Here is a 16,896-nt window from a genome sequence, read left to right as displayed (position 1 = left end):
TCTCTGTTGCCCAGGCAGGGTGGTACTAGTTCTGATTCAATGCTTTCTGTCCCCCATCTCCCTCTGACGGGAAGCTGGGGGTGCAGGGATAGTGGCCATTGGGCCAGTTCATCCCTATCACATTGAGGTGCTATTCGATGAACAACCTACAGTTCAAGAAGCGGATTGGCCGGGATTTAGGATGTGTCTGCTTGTGGCCAAGGTGTGGTTCTGAGAATCATATGTTTTCCTTCCTCTGGCTTTGGATGCATCCAGGACAGAGAAGTTTTTGACTTTTTATTTTTATTTTATTTTTTTATTTTTTAGAGAGGAAGAAAGGGGTGGAGAGAGGGGCAGAGGAAGAGAGAGAAAGAGGATCTCTAGCAGGCTCCATGCCCAGTGCAGAGCCTGGCACGGGGCTCGAGCTCACAACCCTGAGATCATGACCTGAGCTAAAATCAAGAGCCGGATGCTCAACTGACTGAGCCATGCAGGCGCCCCATTATTTTTATTTTTTGATGGTTTGTTTGGCTTTGTCCCAAGTCCCAATCACAGGCAGGTGGCAGGTACCTGGTTTTAATGAATGGATAACAAATCCACTCATTAAAAGCAGTGACTGTCAATAATGGTGAAGATGACCACAAAAACAGATGTTTGAAAGGATGGATGAAAGATGATATGAGAAATAAGATAACTTGATAAATTGTTACTTCTACCTTTTTGTTTTTTTCTCTGAGCAACTCAAGTACGCAAAGAAAAGTCACTTTTTTTTTTTTTTAAGCAATAATTTAATTGCTGGCTCCTATCCCCAAATCTTCCTGGCTGGTGAAGAACATGAGCTCTCCCTCCTGGAATGTCCTCCTCCTTCCCAGGTTACAAAGCACCAGGGTATACATGTGGTGGGGTGAACCAGCTCCTGTTCTCTGACCCCAAATGGCCTCTTCGGGACTGGGTCTCTCTGCAGCATCGGGGAGCGTGCATGTGGGTCAACACAGCCTGTGGTCCAGGTTCCCAAGCGGAGTCACAGGCTCCGGGCATCCAGGATCCAGACGTGAGTGGACATGAGTGAGGCCCTCTAGGGCCAGACTCTAAAGAGCACTGGGGTGACAGCAAACTGTAGTGACATTCAGATTGCTTACAGCACCATGCTAAACAAGACATTGTCCCTGCCACTGGGTCTGGCTTATGGCCTCCAGTTGCCAGCCTTGCCTCTCTGGGAAAGGACTCAAATTCCGAGCAGATTGGGTACCTTGGGAATTCTCCTAAGGACAGATTTAGGGCACGGCCCCATCTCCAGAGGATGCAGGATGCCAAGCAGTTTGAAGCAAGTCTCTCTGCTTTCAGGCCCCCACAGAGCATCCTGTGTGTGGGCATCTCTCTCTATATCTCCCGCCTTCCCTTCCACACACTCATCCTCAAGGGCATCCAACTGAGAGAGGGCTAAATCAGCCCTATGCCTTCAGTCCACATCCAGATGAAAGAGGAGGACAGACGTTCAATGGGAGAGCTCACTGAGAAGTCTTGTCCGTGACTCAAGAGGGAGGTGGCCTTTCCTTGCTGCCGAGGCAGACAGGTGTAGGGGCCATGGGGGCAGAGCAAAGAAACTGGCCACACCGCTTCCTCCTTGCCATGCTTCCATCTGAGAGGAGGGGAGAGATTTAGGATGAAATCTGGGGGGGGGGGGGCATTTTTTTTAAAGATTTATTTATTTATTTATTTGAGAGAGAGCACGAATGGGAGAGGCAGAGGGAGAGGGAGAGAATCCCAAGTAAGCTCCATGCCCAGCATGGAGCCCCATGTGGGGCCTGACCCTAGGACCCCGAGATCACCACCCAAGCTGAAATCAAGAGTTGGACACTCAACTGACTGAGTCACCCAGGTGTCCCGGGGTTGACATTTTAAATTAAATGGCATTGGATGCTTCCAACCCTCAAAGTAAAAGTAAGTCTGAGATGGCAAGGAGTCAGGAATGGAAATTCAACTGAGTATGTTTAAAGACAGAAGGCAAAATAAAGCCATTTCTTGTCTGTGCCCCTGCAGGTTCAGCCTAAATAGGTCAACTTTCTCCAGGCCCAGGAGACTCTGTCCTCCCCGGGGAAATCCTTCTTGCTTTCAATTTGTTCCCAACTCTCTGAATCTGACCCAGGAGCATAGACTTCAGGAAGATAAGAGTCGATCTGACTTGGAGGCCACGCCACTCAGCTGCCCACTGCCTGCCTTGCAAGGGGAAGTGAGGACAGGGCCGACCCCAGATCAGACAAGAAACCTGCCAAAGGGAAAATGTAAGAAGGAAAAAGTGGGTAGAGATTACTTTCAGAAACCCTGAGTCCGGACACACCAGTAAAAACAAAACAAGCAAATGAAAACAGAGATCAGGGGCACCTGGGTGGCTCAGTCGGTTAAGTGTCTGCCTTCGGCTCAGGTCATGATCCCAGGGTCCTGGGATCGAGCCCCACATCGGGCTCCTTGCTCAGTGGGGAGTCGGCTTCTCCTTCTCCCTCTGCCTGCCACTCCCCCTGCTGTACTCTCTCTCTCTGTCAAATAAACGAATAAAATCCTAAAAAGAAAGAGAGAGAGAGAGAAAGAAAGAAAAAGAAAACAGAGATGAGAATGGTAAAGAAGAGGGCTGCCCGAGCAAGGAGGCATCCTCGGCTTCCCAAAGTGACAGGGGCCACCATGGCTCCTTCCGCTTGCACACACCCTTGGCCTTTAGACCATCCAGGGAATCTCTCTCTGGGGCTTCGGTTTTCCCTATCATCAAAATAGACACCGGAGTTGGTTCCAGCGACCTCACACGAATGGCATGGAGTCAAATACAGTTTCATGGCCTTAAATGATAAAAACACTCCGAAAACTGCATAAAGACACTCTGTACCCAAAATTCCCCCTGTCGTCATCATTGCCAATTACTGAGGCCCTGATGGAGACCGGTTACCTCTGTAATTCTCCTAAAGATATGTTTAGGGCATGCTTGCTTTGTGACTCTTTTTGGGACCTCGTAATAATACAGTATTCTGCTAATTTTAAACATGCGCAGTCCCAGCTTAGTTGTGTTCCAAAAGTAGACATGCAGGTTGGTTTGTCGGCTCTCAGAATTCAGTTTCACACGGAAACCATGGGAAAACCAATCCGTGATAGCATGCGCCGTCAAACTGGTACAAAGCAATACTGTTGCGGTCCGGTAGTGAAGCCAAGCAGAAAAAAAACATGCTTATTCAAAATGACCAAGTAGTAGTACACTGACTAGCTTAAATCCAGGTACTTAAAAATGTCTCCATGAACGCTTGAATGTTGCTGTTTCCTGCATCTTGAAGACTCGCGCTGGGTATAAAGACGTAACAAGGGGAGATGTGGAAAACTGTGATGGAATTCCTGGCAAGTCAGCAACCCACACATTTCCCCCCTGGACTTCCTGGAGCCAGCCTCCCCGACCGTCTCTATCCACTGACCACTTCCTGGCTCCACCTCACCCTCAACACATGTCTCCTCTTCCTCCTCCACCTTTAGCATGAAAGACGGCCACACACAAGGTGTTAAAGTTTCGGGGGAGAGAGGTGGACTGGGACTTCCACCCTCAGATATCCTGGGTCTTCAGCTTGTTGACTATCATTTCTATTTTTCCATTTACTGAGCTAATTTAACTGCAGAAAAAGAAAGTCCTCAATTGCCAGTTTTGATCCCAGCCTGATCCGAAGTGGCCAGAGGTGCTTTGGCGGCACCACGTCTGGACCGAGGGGACTCACGGGTCCATCCTAAATCAGTCTCTCTCTGTGTCTAGCGTGGGTTTCCCCATTTAGGGCTGCAGACCACATGGTCAGGACAGGCTACGTCATTTGTGGGACCCAGTACAAAATAAAAATGTGGGGCTGCTTGTTTAAAAGCTGTTAAGAATTTCAAGACCATGACCAGCAGAGCACTCTATTCAGTCACAGGGCACCTACGGCGTGTTAGTGTACAGGCTGCATACGCCTGAGTGTGGCCCTGACCTGTTGGACAATCCTGACTCGCTGGGGTCATGACCATGTCCTGTCCAGATTTCCCAGCTGACTTTCTTTAGCCTCTTTCCATTGTGTGGACTATTTATGCAAAGAACCCCTAAGAAAGGCACCTCTGGCTCCTGGCCTTAGAGACTCCCTTTGCCTCCAAGGCCCCCAGTCTATCTGGCTGAGCAGGTAGTGCCCTAACCCAGCGCGTTCCTTCCTACATTCCATCTCTCACTGGAGCCCTGTACCAAACTTCCCCGAATACGAGCTTTTGAAAATTGGAACACAGTGCTCTGGGGCAAGGACAACAAGCATATATGGCCGCAGTGGCCACACTGGGTCCTTCCTGTTTCAGCACCTGTTTGTTCGCCAGTCTACGCCTTCAGCATGCTGGCTCTATCTAGGCCCTTCTTCAGGCCTTCAGCCAACATTAAACCCCAGTGTGATTGTTAATTTTATGTGTCAGCTTAACCAGGCCATTGGGATGCCCAGATGTTTGGTCAAACATTATTCTATGAGGGTGTTTTTGAACGAGATTAACATTTAACTCAGCAGATGGCTCTCCCTCTATGGGAGTGGGCATCATCCAATCAGTTGAAGGCCTGAATAGAACAAAAAGGCTGACCCTCTCGTGACTAAGGGAAAAAAACATCTCCTGCCTGATTGCCTTGAGCTGGGACATCAGTCTTCTGCCTTCAGACTCAAACTGAAACATTGGCTCCTCTTGGGTATCCAGCCTGCTGGCTTCTGGACTGGGACTTCCACCCTCAGATCTCCTGGGTCTTCAGCTTGTTGACTACAGAGCTTGGGACTTTTCAGCTTCTGTAATCATGTGAGCCAGTTCATTATAATAAATCTCTAGCTAGCTAGCTAGCTAGCTATCATATCTATAAAATAAATGTTTGTTTTTATATGTCAATAGGAGATATATATATATATATCTCCTATTGGTTCTATTTCTCTGGAGAGCTCTGACTTATAGACCCAGTGTGTCCAAAAAGTGCAGTTAGGGCTGAAAGTGCTCATACTGACAAGCAAGTGGCCAAAGGCCACCAGCAACACCCCTGTGGTTGACCTAGTGGGTTTACTACTCATCACACTGGAGAGAATGTTCACCATGGGGAACTGTGGGGCATCTGCTAAAGAAGGTATTAGAAAAACTATGGTAGAGCTTGGGTTTTGGGGTTATTTGAAGAGAATCCTGGATTGCACAAAAAGGTGAGGACAGAAAGTGAGAGAATTCTGTGACTGAGTATCTCAACAAAACTTATCTAGAGGAAGGGCTCACTAGAGCAGGGATAAAGCTTGGTAAAGAGGCAGTAGTCACGAGGTACCTGGGTGGCTCAGTCAGTTAAGCATCTGCCTTCGGCTCAGGTCATGATCCCAGGGTCCTGGGATCGAGTCCCACATCGGGCTCCCTGCTCAGCAGGGAGCCTGCTTCTCCCTCTCCCTCCGCCCCTTCTCCACTCCTTCTCACTCTCTCTCAAATAAATAAATAAAATCTTTAAAAAATAATAATAATAAATGCTTATTTTTGTATGCCAGTACATTTTGGGATGGTTTGTTATGCAGAAAACATCAACACCTCAAACTGTGTAGTCGGGAAACAGAAGGCCATGTGTCTGGAGCCCTCCATAGGTTCGGTGACATTCTGCTTGTCACCATGGGCCTGATTGTGGTTCCCCAGATAGAATGTAATAATAACATACCTAATCATGACTTATCCAGTATGGAGTGCTTATAATTTAAGGGCTAATAGTTTTAAACACTTTATCCTTTTTAAGCCTCTCAGCAGCCCCCTGAGTTGGGAACAACTCTTAGTTCTTTGCAGATCTGAAAAGCGAAGGACTAAGAAGTTAGGTAACTGGCCCACGGTGGCATACATAGCGAGTAGTTCTGTGGCTTGAACCCGAGTGTTTTTGTTTTTGTCTTTCCAAAAACCTGCGCCCCTTTAGACCTGGCCTGTTAATAGCTGTTAAGAGACTGTTCTGCCTACTTTCCTTTCCTCCTCCTCCTCCAGAGCTTCAGCGATCCTGCCGGTTGGCAGTTCCTTGGGTGGTAACTGGTCTCATGCTATTTTAGCTCTTCGAGGATTGGAAGTGCCTCTTACCCATCTCTTTATTTCTTGTTTGCTTTATCTTTTCTAAAGCTCAAAACAAACAGGAGAGAGCATGACCTGTTCCCTCCAGGCAGCTTCTGAATGAGAGCCTTCCAGAAGTGTCAGCCAGCATTTAGCCAACAGCGGCCCAGCTCCAGGCTGCAGGTGACTTAGAGCAAAATCCAAGAGGCTCGCTGGCACTCCCATCCCAGAGGCCAGGCAGCAGGTCAGGTGTGCCCCAGCCGTAGCCACCGGTGGAGCGAGTGAGTTACCCCATCCAAGACGCAGGGAACGGCCTCACCTGTCAGTCCGGGACCAGTCTTTTCTACTTGGACTTACAGGAATTTTTTTAAAAAGAAGAAAAGTCTGGAGCAATCCCTCTCTCTCCTCCCTCCTGGATATGGTCCCTAACCCCTCTCCCCACCCCCTTTCCTCCTCCCCTTTCTTTTCCTCAGCGCTTCCCCTGCCTTCCCTCCTTCCCTCCTTCTCAGCCCTATACTCTCTCCCCCTTCTCCCTCTCCGGCTTCACATGCAAGATTACCTTTCCTTCTGGTAAAGCCCAACCTGTAGTAACCGTGCCTAATTCAGATCGGTATTCCTGTGTTACCATGGCAACCTGCCGCTAGAAGGCTTTTCAGCAGTCACTTCTCCCCTATATTTTAAATAGAAAATCTGCATGCTACATCTTGTCCTTCCCCACTTGCCACTGCCAGTTGGAGCAAAACTCCAGCCCCAGATTCTCCAACGTCTTGAAATGTTTTTAAACAGCCATATCTCTTTTACGTTATTTTTGATGTACTTTTGAATGACTTTAGAGATAATGTCATCAGTGTAGTTAATTCCAAATACATCAGTCCATTTTTCTCCATGGGGTGTACCTGGCTTACTGAGTGAGGGTGGACAAGTTGAATCTGTCCTTATGCAGAGGCGTTGACAGGAGCTGAATTGTGCACGCTGATGGGACTACTGGTGCCTCCCAGGGAAGGCAGGAACAAACTGGAAAACTTGCCCCCAGGCAATTGTCCAGCCCACCTGGAGCAGGCAAGAGCTTGTGAAAACAGTCCCCAAAACACCCAGAACTCAGCATCCCCTCCAAGCTCTTGCTGAGCAAAAGGTCATGAATCTGTTGCAGAGGAAAGAATATGTCCTTCGCAATCAAACAGAACTGAGTGTTATTCTCAACTTTGTTATTGAACTATCTGTGCTGTGTGAGCTTGGGCAGGTGCCTTACCCTCTCTGCATCATCTCAGTGGTCCATCTTTCACAGTTACTGGGAGAAATAAATGGACTAAGTATGTAAAAGGACCTAGAGTAGTTCGTGGCACACTCGGTAAAGACCAACTGTAGCCATTATGATAGTTACTGTCCTGAGCAGAGTCCCCCAAGGCAGCATCGAGGCACTTTGCCAGAGCGGGAGCACAAGAAGCCAATACCAAAGTTACTGAATAATCAGGCTAACTTCATAGCTGGTAATCAAACCAGAAATCATGGTCTGAGCGCACGGACGTTCAGGATATGAGCTGTCCTGAGAAGCTAAGCCACAGAGTCTCCCGAAGTACTGTTGCAAGAGCAACATCCTAGAGTTGTCAGGAGGAGGAAGTTGACCCGGCAAAGGAACCATATACTGACTGCTTTCAAGGTCCTCCCCCCTTCTCCCTGGAGCCAGGTCCCTGCTCAGGCCCAGAAAAGAAGGCTGAGCACACACAGAAGGGGTCTGTTGACCTGGGCATGAACTGGGTTTGGTTCCCCGGCTTGAACCTTCAACTTGAAAAATATAGCATGCAGAAGAATCTTAAATTGAGTACAGAACAGGGTGGTCAGTGAGACATTTCCTGAGGTCAATAACAACACGGGCCAGATCAGCACGGCTATACGTACTGAGATTATACCTAAAAAAGCAACCACTGGCCCAAGACCCCCTTCTAGGATATAGAAAGAGGGCTGGGAAAAGATCAGGTAAAACTAGTGGTGGATTCTTCTTTGGAAGTTGTTTCCCTGGTGGAGGGAGCAGGGAGCAGGATGGAGAATTTGGTACATGTCTGTTGGAAGGTGGTGGGCTGTTTTAGAAAAACCTAAGTGAGAAATTGCAGTTAAAAAGCTTCTCCTGATGGCAGCAGCAGAAGAAGGGGAGCCAGCTGTACTTCCAGAGGCAAAGGCATGGGGGTCTCATGAGTCAGCCATGAACTCCCCAAGACAGAACCGATTATAGAGTCACAATTCAGGCATTGCTGGTTGGAATGCAAAAAGTATAACCCCATGGAAGGGATTGGGAAACTGGAATGTCTAGAAAAAGAACATATGCATTACCACTTTAATACATAATTACTCACCCACTCTTTACCTGCCTGCTTCTCTTAAAATTTCCCCCTAAAAAGTCATTTCTTCCAAGAGACTTTCCTGGACTTTCTCCAGCTAAAGAAGTTACCTTACCCTGTCACCTCTGTTCTGTCAGCCTGTTCATTCTCTTCTTCAACTTATGACGAGTCAAATGCCTCTTATTCACCTATCATGTTTACCTGTTTGTCTTCCCTCTCGAAAGTAAGTTCATTCTAAAATACTAAGGGAAAGAAGACCAATGACCCTGTGGGAAAGATGGGCTGGATGAAAAGGCCTTTCCCAAAAAGAGAAACGCATGGTCCTTCAACATTTGGGGAGATGTTCAGTCTGTCTCACAATAACAGAATTATACATTAGAACCATGATACCTTTTCACCTGGCCAGACTGACAAAAAAAATCCAAAAATTGGAAAAGGTATTTTCTTGAGGAGGCAATGGAAGAGCTAACATATTCATGCGTTCTGGGTCGGAATGCAAGAGAAGGTATAACCACCAAGAAGGGATGGGGAATCTGGAATATCCAACAAAAGTGCGTGTGCTGTGACCTTTGACCCAGCAATCCCTCTTCTAAGAAACGTTCACACAGATACACGGACAGAAATATGCCATATCACAAGCATAAAGCTGTGAATTACAGCACTGTTTGTAGTAAGTAGCAAGAGCCTGGAAACAGCCCAGTTTTGTATAAAGAGGGAACTGGAATGAAGAACATATAGTACATCCATGCTGTGGAGCACAATACAGCCATACAAAGAGATGAGGAGGATCTTTATAAACTGTTCTAGAGGGATCACCAAGATATGGCACTGAGTGAACAAAGAGAAGGTACAGAACGGTGTGCGTTTGTGCATGGTTCCAAAGTCAAAACCATAGGACAAGACACCTTCAGTCAAGTCTAGCTTCCCATCCCCGCCCCTCTCCATCCCGTTCCCTCCTGTGCCCATAAGTGATCGTAGCAATAGTACGCGTCTATATTGAATTGGCTATGCACACATACTTAATTTCTTCTTACTGCTATAATAAATCGCCACAAATTTAGTGGCTGAAAACAACATAAATTCGTTCTAGAAGCCACAGTTCTGAAAGGAGTCTTGTGGGGCTAAAATCAAGGTGCAGGTATGACTGGGTCCTTCTGGAGGGGAGAATTCAGTTCCTTGCCTTTCTCAGCTCCTAGTGGCTGCCGTGGCTTGTCACCCCTTCTTTCATCTTCAGAGCACATGTCTCCAGTCTCTGCTTTCATCCGCACGCCACCCTCTGTGTGTATCAAGTATCCCTCTGCCTCCCTGTTACAAGGATCCTTGTGATTATACTTAGGGCTCACCTGGGTGATAATGCAGGCTAATCTTCCCATCTCAAAAGCCTTAACTTAATCACATCTGCAATGTTTATTTTCACCATGTCAGGTAACATTCACAGGTTCCTTAGGATCTGGATATCTTTGAGGCCCGTTTCAGCTTACACATTTTTTCATAAAATTTTTAAAATAAATAATAAATGAAAATCTATTCAAAATTAGGGCGCCTGGGTGGCTCAGTTGGTTAAGCGACTGCCTTCGGCTCAGGTCATGATCCTGGAGTCCCGGGATCGAGTCCCGCATCGGGCTCCCTGCTCAGCAGGGAGTCTGCTTCTCCCTCTGACCCTCTTCCTTCTTGTGCTTTCTATCTCTCATTCTCTCTCTCAAATAAATAAATAAAAAAAAAATCTTTAAAAAAAAAATTATTACAGGGGAGGGAGGAAATAAAGAGACATGAAAACTATATTTGGCTGAATGTATCTTGTTTTAAGGTTTTGACTTTGGAAATATATAAATGTTTTGTAAAACTATAACACAAAATGAAAAAATCAATAAAAATAGAAAAATGAAACAAATCTAACGATACATCTAATTGATGGTTTAACCGTATAGTCTAACAGGTAGTTAATGTGACTTTAAAACACAGTAATTTGGGGGAGAGGGATAAGGGGATGGGTGAAATAGGTAATGGAGATTAAGGAGTGCACTTGTTGTGATGAGCACCCAGTGATGGATGGGATTATTGAATCACTATATTATATACCTGAAACTCATATAACACTGTACGTTAACTAACTGGAGTTAAAATGAAAACTTCAAAAGAAATAAAATAGATAAAACACAGTAATTTGTATCTCACAGAAAGGTAGATTCTAACATCAAAGAATTGTGCACACACACAAAATTACACAGAACTCAATAATCATACTTTTAATAATAATATTATTAGTGTAATTTGTAAGCTATTATCCGAGCAAATAAGCAAATGTGTTAATATCATTAATAATTTAGATTTCTGGCACACACACACACAAAAACAAATATAAAGTCAAAGAAGTTGAGTAAAATTTCTGTGATCTTAAGTTTGGAAATAGCAACATGAAATCATGATGATTCACTCTTAAAAACATATTCCTCAATTCTGTCCGCTAAAAGGTATAAAAAGCACTAAGCAACTCAGTAGCAATAAACACCTCTAACACTCAGACTGGAGTCTTTAAAGACCATTTCTCACTGAAAGGAACTAGGTCTCTATGAAGAAATAGGTGATTTCAGGTCTGGGATATGACATGTACAGGATGAACCGGAAACATCTTTCATAACAGAAAACAAGGGCTGCTGGAGTCTTGTCAAAGTTCTCAGGAGCCACCTTAAAGGATTTCATTGGGCGAAGATGAGCAATTTGCACTTAATAACACCTGCTGTGGGGGACCCTGGGTGGCTCAGTTAGTTAAGAGTCTGCCTTTGGGTCAGATCATGATCTCAGGGTCCTGGGATGGAGCCCCACATCAGGTTCTCTGCTCAGCAGGAAGCCTGCTTCTCCCTCTCCCACTCCCCCTGCTTGTGTTCCCTCTCTCACTGTGTCTCTCTCTGTCAAATAACAAAATCTTTAAAAAATCTTTAAAAAATGCCTGCAGTAGGTTGAAATACATAAAAGTATTAAATCCATGTGGTTGTAATTATACCTTTGGAAAACCCCACTGATCATCTTGGGAGGATGCTAGAAATTGGTAAATAATTGGAAGGGATCATTTTCCCTGCTTTTCCTGTATGAAATGTATTTCAAAGTAACCCTATAGTTAGAGAAATTTCTCCTTTATAAGAGATGTATGCTCTTAAATGTAAAATAAATGGTACAAGTAAAAGATTGCCATTTTGCAACCCTTAATGAAATAATGTGCCTAGGCAGTGGTCAACAGTAACTGCTAAAAAGCATTAGGGTAAAAGGCCAGCAGGGAACTGCTAGGTTTTTAATATTCATCTTTATTAATTTTGTCCTGGATGTGCACATGAGGTTTTTGGTTCAGAGGCAGATTTCTTTTTATACCCACAGCAAGATCATCAGCCAGAGGAACACGTAGCACTATTCCCCCATGCTCAGCAGCCCCCACAGAGCGTCCAGCAAGAGCCCGCTGGAAAAAAAAATGCCCCACACCACTGGGAGGTTCACCCCAGAGGTGAGATACAGAGAAATATGTATTTCTTCTGTTTCTGAAGGGCAAACACATCACTTTCCCCTCATCACCTCCTGAAAGTGTCCTTGGGGATCAGATGGAAAAGATCCTCGCCCTAACCTTTTGGTATGAGAATAAATCTCTGAGGGGAAAGATAAGGCCAGTGTCTCTAGTTTTACAACTCAGAGATCTCTCCAAGGCCCTGGGCCTCTTACCACCAGAGTTAGGAAGATCTCTTAGGAATGCTCTCACTATCAGTCACAAATTGCCTTCTAAGCTGGCTCTCGGGTCAGGAAAAAAGAAAGCACCAACGGTGCAGAAACATATTTTCCTCTACAATCTCATAAGAACTTTATAATAATGGATCAGGACAATATACCTGAAGCCACTGATCAATCTTATATCATCAAAAAACTAGATAACCAAACATTACATGCTTCATGATGTGATATAATAGGAAACTCACAGTACCTCATTTGAAGTGATCTTGTCAGATAAGGAAACTAAATCTTATCAAGCCTCTAGACCCAACTACCAGTTTGTAAGAAAGAAGGAATAGAAGAATATGGTAGATGATGCCACAGGGATGCAATCAGCCAAAACCAGAATCTGGGAAATTCTGCAGGATAAATGACTTGGTTTCAACAACACGTGTAAGTAGCAAAAAAAAAAAAAAAAAAGCGGGGGGTGGATATTCAGAAATTAAAAAAGACAAAAGATCTAGCAACCAATTGGTGTAGGTAGAATTTGTTTGGATCATGATTCCAACATATCAAGTTAAAAAAAAAACTATTGATGAACAATCAGAGACATTTGAACACTGACTGGATATTAGAGATTAATGAATTATCATTAGCTTTAAATATATGATCATGGTATAATTGTTCTGTTTTTAAAAGAGATTTTCTCTCTTAGATATACATTTGGAACTATTTACAGATGAAATAAGATGATTGTTGGGATTTGTTTTAAAATAATGAGTGGAGATGCAGAGGGAATGGGGAAGTATAGAAGAAAGAGATTGGCCATTGGTTGCTAATTGTGAAAGCTAGGTCATGTGTACCTTGGGCTTCACTATGCCATTCTCTTTAATGTATGATGAACACATCCATAATAAAAAGTTTTTTTGTTTTCTCTCTTTCTTTTTTTAAGCAAATTCCAGGGGGGTAGGGACCTTGTATCTTCCTCCTTCCGTATTAATTTCCCTAGGGCTGGCATAACAAAGTACCACAGACTGGATGCTTAGGCAGCAGAAGTTGATTTTCTTAGCTCAGGAGGCCGACAGTCTGAGATAAACGCGTCAGCAGGGTCGGTTTCTTTTAAGGGCCACGAGGGAAGGGTCTGTTCCAGGCCTCTCCTTGGTTTGGAGATGGTTGTCTTCTCCCAGGTCTTCACACTAAGTGCCTCTGTTGGTGTCTGTATCCAAATCTTCCTTTCTTAGAGGGACACCAGTCCTACTGGAATAGAGCCCACCCTAACGACCTCTTTTAACTTAATTACCTCTTCAAAGTAATTTTGACTCTAAACACTGTCACATTCTGGGGAACTGGGAGTCAGGGCTTCAACATATGAATTTTGGGGGGACACAGTGCAGCCCGTGATACTGACCTATCCCCAGCACCTTGAGCCTGGAAAATGGGCTCCATAACTGTTTGTCGAGTGAATCAGTGACTGTTAGAAAACAGCAGTCCTTCCTGTCTTCTTGCAGTAGTTTTAATGACAGGGGTCCTTTCCTCCAGCTGGTGGGCCTGAGTTTGTCGCCATTGGGGGATAGTTAGCAGGAGAGCAACAAGGTGACCAGCATGGGGTTGGATTTTAAGGCCACCACAGGTCTGACAGGCTCTGCCACATGCTCTGATTTACTGGGAACATTTTGGTAAGAAACCAGACAATCCAACAAGACTGAGTGCATCGCCCCAGGCAGGGTTCAAGAAGGCGTGACAAGCTCCTGCATCCCCTAGACTTGGCTTTCTCCAACCACAATCACCCACTTCATCTTTAATGACTGACTACTCAGAACCTACCCCCTCAAAGGTGAGGAGGAGACGGGAGGTATCATTAAGAGATGGGAGTTCCATGGAAATGTTTAAAAGCCAACGGGGCGTCTTTAATTCAGCTTTGCACATTAATTACCAAAATGAAACAGGAGCATATCTCTAACAAAAAATGCAAAATGAGATCCTTTCAGTCTTGAATGCATGTGACTACTTAACTGTAGAACCATTTATTCCTTTGATTCTTGCCTATGATATAAAAGAATAAGAGCAAATGAAGCAATTCGAAGTTACTGAACATATGACCTATTTTAAGATTATGTTTAAAGCTTCAAAATCAGGCAATTACAGCAATATTTAAAGCATTTCAGATAAATGCTGTTTTGCCAGGCTATTTCTTTCCTTTCCTTTTAATTTTAAAATTAAAAATTTTTTGATTTTTAAAAGACATTTTAACTTCTTAAGATATTTTTTTCCTAATTATAAAGATAATAAATAATTATTGAAGAACATTCTGAAGACAGTGAAAAGCATTAAGAAAACATTTAATCCCACCCTCAGAGAGACCCACTGTTAGCCTTCTGGTGTATTTCCCTCCAGTGGTTCACTGTAATATTTAAGGTAATGTGTTTATTCTCCGTACAATATTTTGATTCTTTTTTTTTTAAGATTTTATATTTACTTGAGAGAGAGAGAACAAACAGGGGAAGGGGCAGAGGGAGAGGGAGAAGCAGACTCCCTGATAAGCAGGGAGCCCGATGTGGGACTCGATCCCAGGACCCTGAGATCATGACCTGAGTGGAAGGCAGACGCTTAACCGACTTAGCCACCTAGGCGCCCCAATATTTTGATTCTGACTTGGCATTATACCAGATCTTTTCCCATGCCATTAGAATTCCTTGTAAACATCATTTTTTCCCTTTTTATTTACTTGTTTATTGTGGTATTTCTTATGCTCAACGAATACACAGATCTTAAGTGCACAGATTGATGAACTTTGACCTATGTGTAACCATTATCCACAGGTGTACAGAAAACACTTCCACTACTTTTGCCCCCTCCAATCTTGCCTATTTTTGAGCTTGATTTAAGTGGAGCCACATTGCAAGTAATCTTTTGTAGCTGACTTCTTCATGAAATATTTGCTGTAGGAGATTTACCTGTGTTTTTGAGTGTTCTGGTAGTCTATTCTTTTTTACTGCTGCACTTGATCCCACTGTATGAAGACATCAACATTTGCTTATTTATTTTATTATGAATGCACATCAGCATTTTTTTCCAATGTAGGGTTATTAAGAGTACCTGTATTATACGTTCTTATACCTGTCTCTTTGTGGACAGAAAGTGCCCATTTCTCTTGGGCATACATCCAGAAGTAGAATTGCTATGTCATATGATAAATGTGCGTTTAGCTTTGGTAGAGATCACCAAACCATTTTGTAAAGTGATATACTGATTACAGTTCCACCAGCACCAGAAAAAAGTTCATTATTCCCTTTCTCACCAACACTTGACATTGTCAGTCTGTTTTTTCTTCTTTCACATTGTCAGTCTTTCTAATTTTAGTCATTCTCCTGAGTATGTCATGGTTTCTCATTGTGATTTTAATTTGCACTTCCTGGTGACTAAAGGCATGGAGTACCTTCTCCATTTAGATATTGAGAGCGCTTTGTATCCCGTTTAAAAAATCTTTGCCTACCTGTGCCTGGGTGACTCAGTCAGTTAAGCCTCCAACTCTTGATTTCGGCTCAGGTCAAGATCTCAGGGTTGTGAGATGGAGCCCCATGTTGGGCTCTGTGCTGGGCATGGAGCCTGCTTGAGATTCTCCCTCTGCCCCTCCCCCCTCAAGTTTTCTGTCTCTCTCTCTCTCTCTCTCTCTCTCTCTCTCTCATAAATAAATAAATAAATAAATAAATAAATAAATAAATAAATATCTCTGCCTACAACAGGCTGTGAAGATAACTTTCCTAAAATGTCATTTTTAATGGTTGCATACTATTTCATTTTGTAAATTGACCATTTTCCTATTTTGAAATACTTAGGTTGTATCCTGTTTTCCACTACTATAAGTAAAAGTGCTAATGCTATTGTTTTACGCGGGCCAGGCTCTGTTTTAAGTTTTTACATACATTCTTACAAGAATTATCCGGCAGGTACTATTTTCATGCCCCTTTTATAGAAGGATTAAGGAAAGGCTGAGAGAAGCTGGTAACTTAACCGAAGTCATATGACTAGTGACAGAACTGGAATTTCCATCTAGATCTCTCTGCCTGGAGAGCCAAGATCATGGACCATCTCAGGATTTACTTTTTAAATGATATTTCTTCATGATAAATACCTGAGTGGAATTTACCAGGTTGAAAGGTAGGGGCATGTGAATATTCCTGATAACACTCCACCAGTCTCTCCCATTTTAACTTCTTCATTCATTGACATTGTAGGATTTCCTGATCTCTTAGACATCTCCACAGGGAGAGACTAAGATTTTCATATGCTAACAATTATACTTAGAACAATGATCACTGCAAAAAAATTTTTTTTAAGTTTTAAATTATTGAAAACTAACTGGGGGCCCAGCACTTCACATACACACTTTATCTTATTTAAAACCCACAACCATCCTGCTGGAAGGCAGGGCTCTTAGTATTTATATATGCACAAACAGGATCAGAGAGAGAAAGGAGTTTGCCCAAAGGCATGTGATTAATAAGAAGCACTGAGGACTCCAAACATCTAATTTCTGTGCTTTTTGGCCACCACCTGCCAGCTTGGCGGGTACAATAGACAGCTTCTGTCGGCTCCTGCTCCCAGACTGCCCCCCCCCACCCCCATGTCCTGTGAGCCCCAGGAGGCAGCCTGTGTCAACCGGCTCCCTGGCTCTCTGGGTTCAGCCCCTGGGGAGAGGCCAGCAGGAGATTAGTGGGAGGAAGGAAGAGAATGAATTCTGGGCATTCCCACTCGCTGCCCCCCAAGCTCCCTTTCTATGGGTCGCCTCCTCTGCCTGCATCCCCAGACAGAAAATCTCATTTCCCATCAG

General features: G+C 44.1%; 1 long non-coding RNA gene across 1 annotated transcript in view; it reads left to right on the top strand.

The window, feature by feature from the left end:
• LOC141373739 (uncharacterized) overlaps positions 1-16,896 on the top strand; it is a 55,140-nt gene that overhangs the window by 17,255 nt on the left and 20,989 nt on the right. The gene's annotated exons all lie outside the window — the stretch shown is intronic.

This window comes from Callorhinus ursinus, unplaced genomic scaffold, assembly GCF_003265705.2.
Source record: "Callorhinus ursinus isolate GAN/ISIS: 27379988/994484 unplaced genomic scaffold, GSC_fseal_2.0 scaffold11, whole genome shotgun sequence".
Lineage (NCBI taxonomy): Eukaryota > Metazoa > Chordata > Mammalia > Carnivora > Otariidae > Callorhinus > Callorhinus ursinus.
The sequence above is the reverse complement of the archived record's forward strand: the minus strand, read 5'-3'. Positions and strand labels throughout refer to the sequence as shown.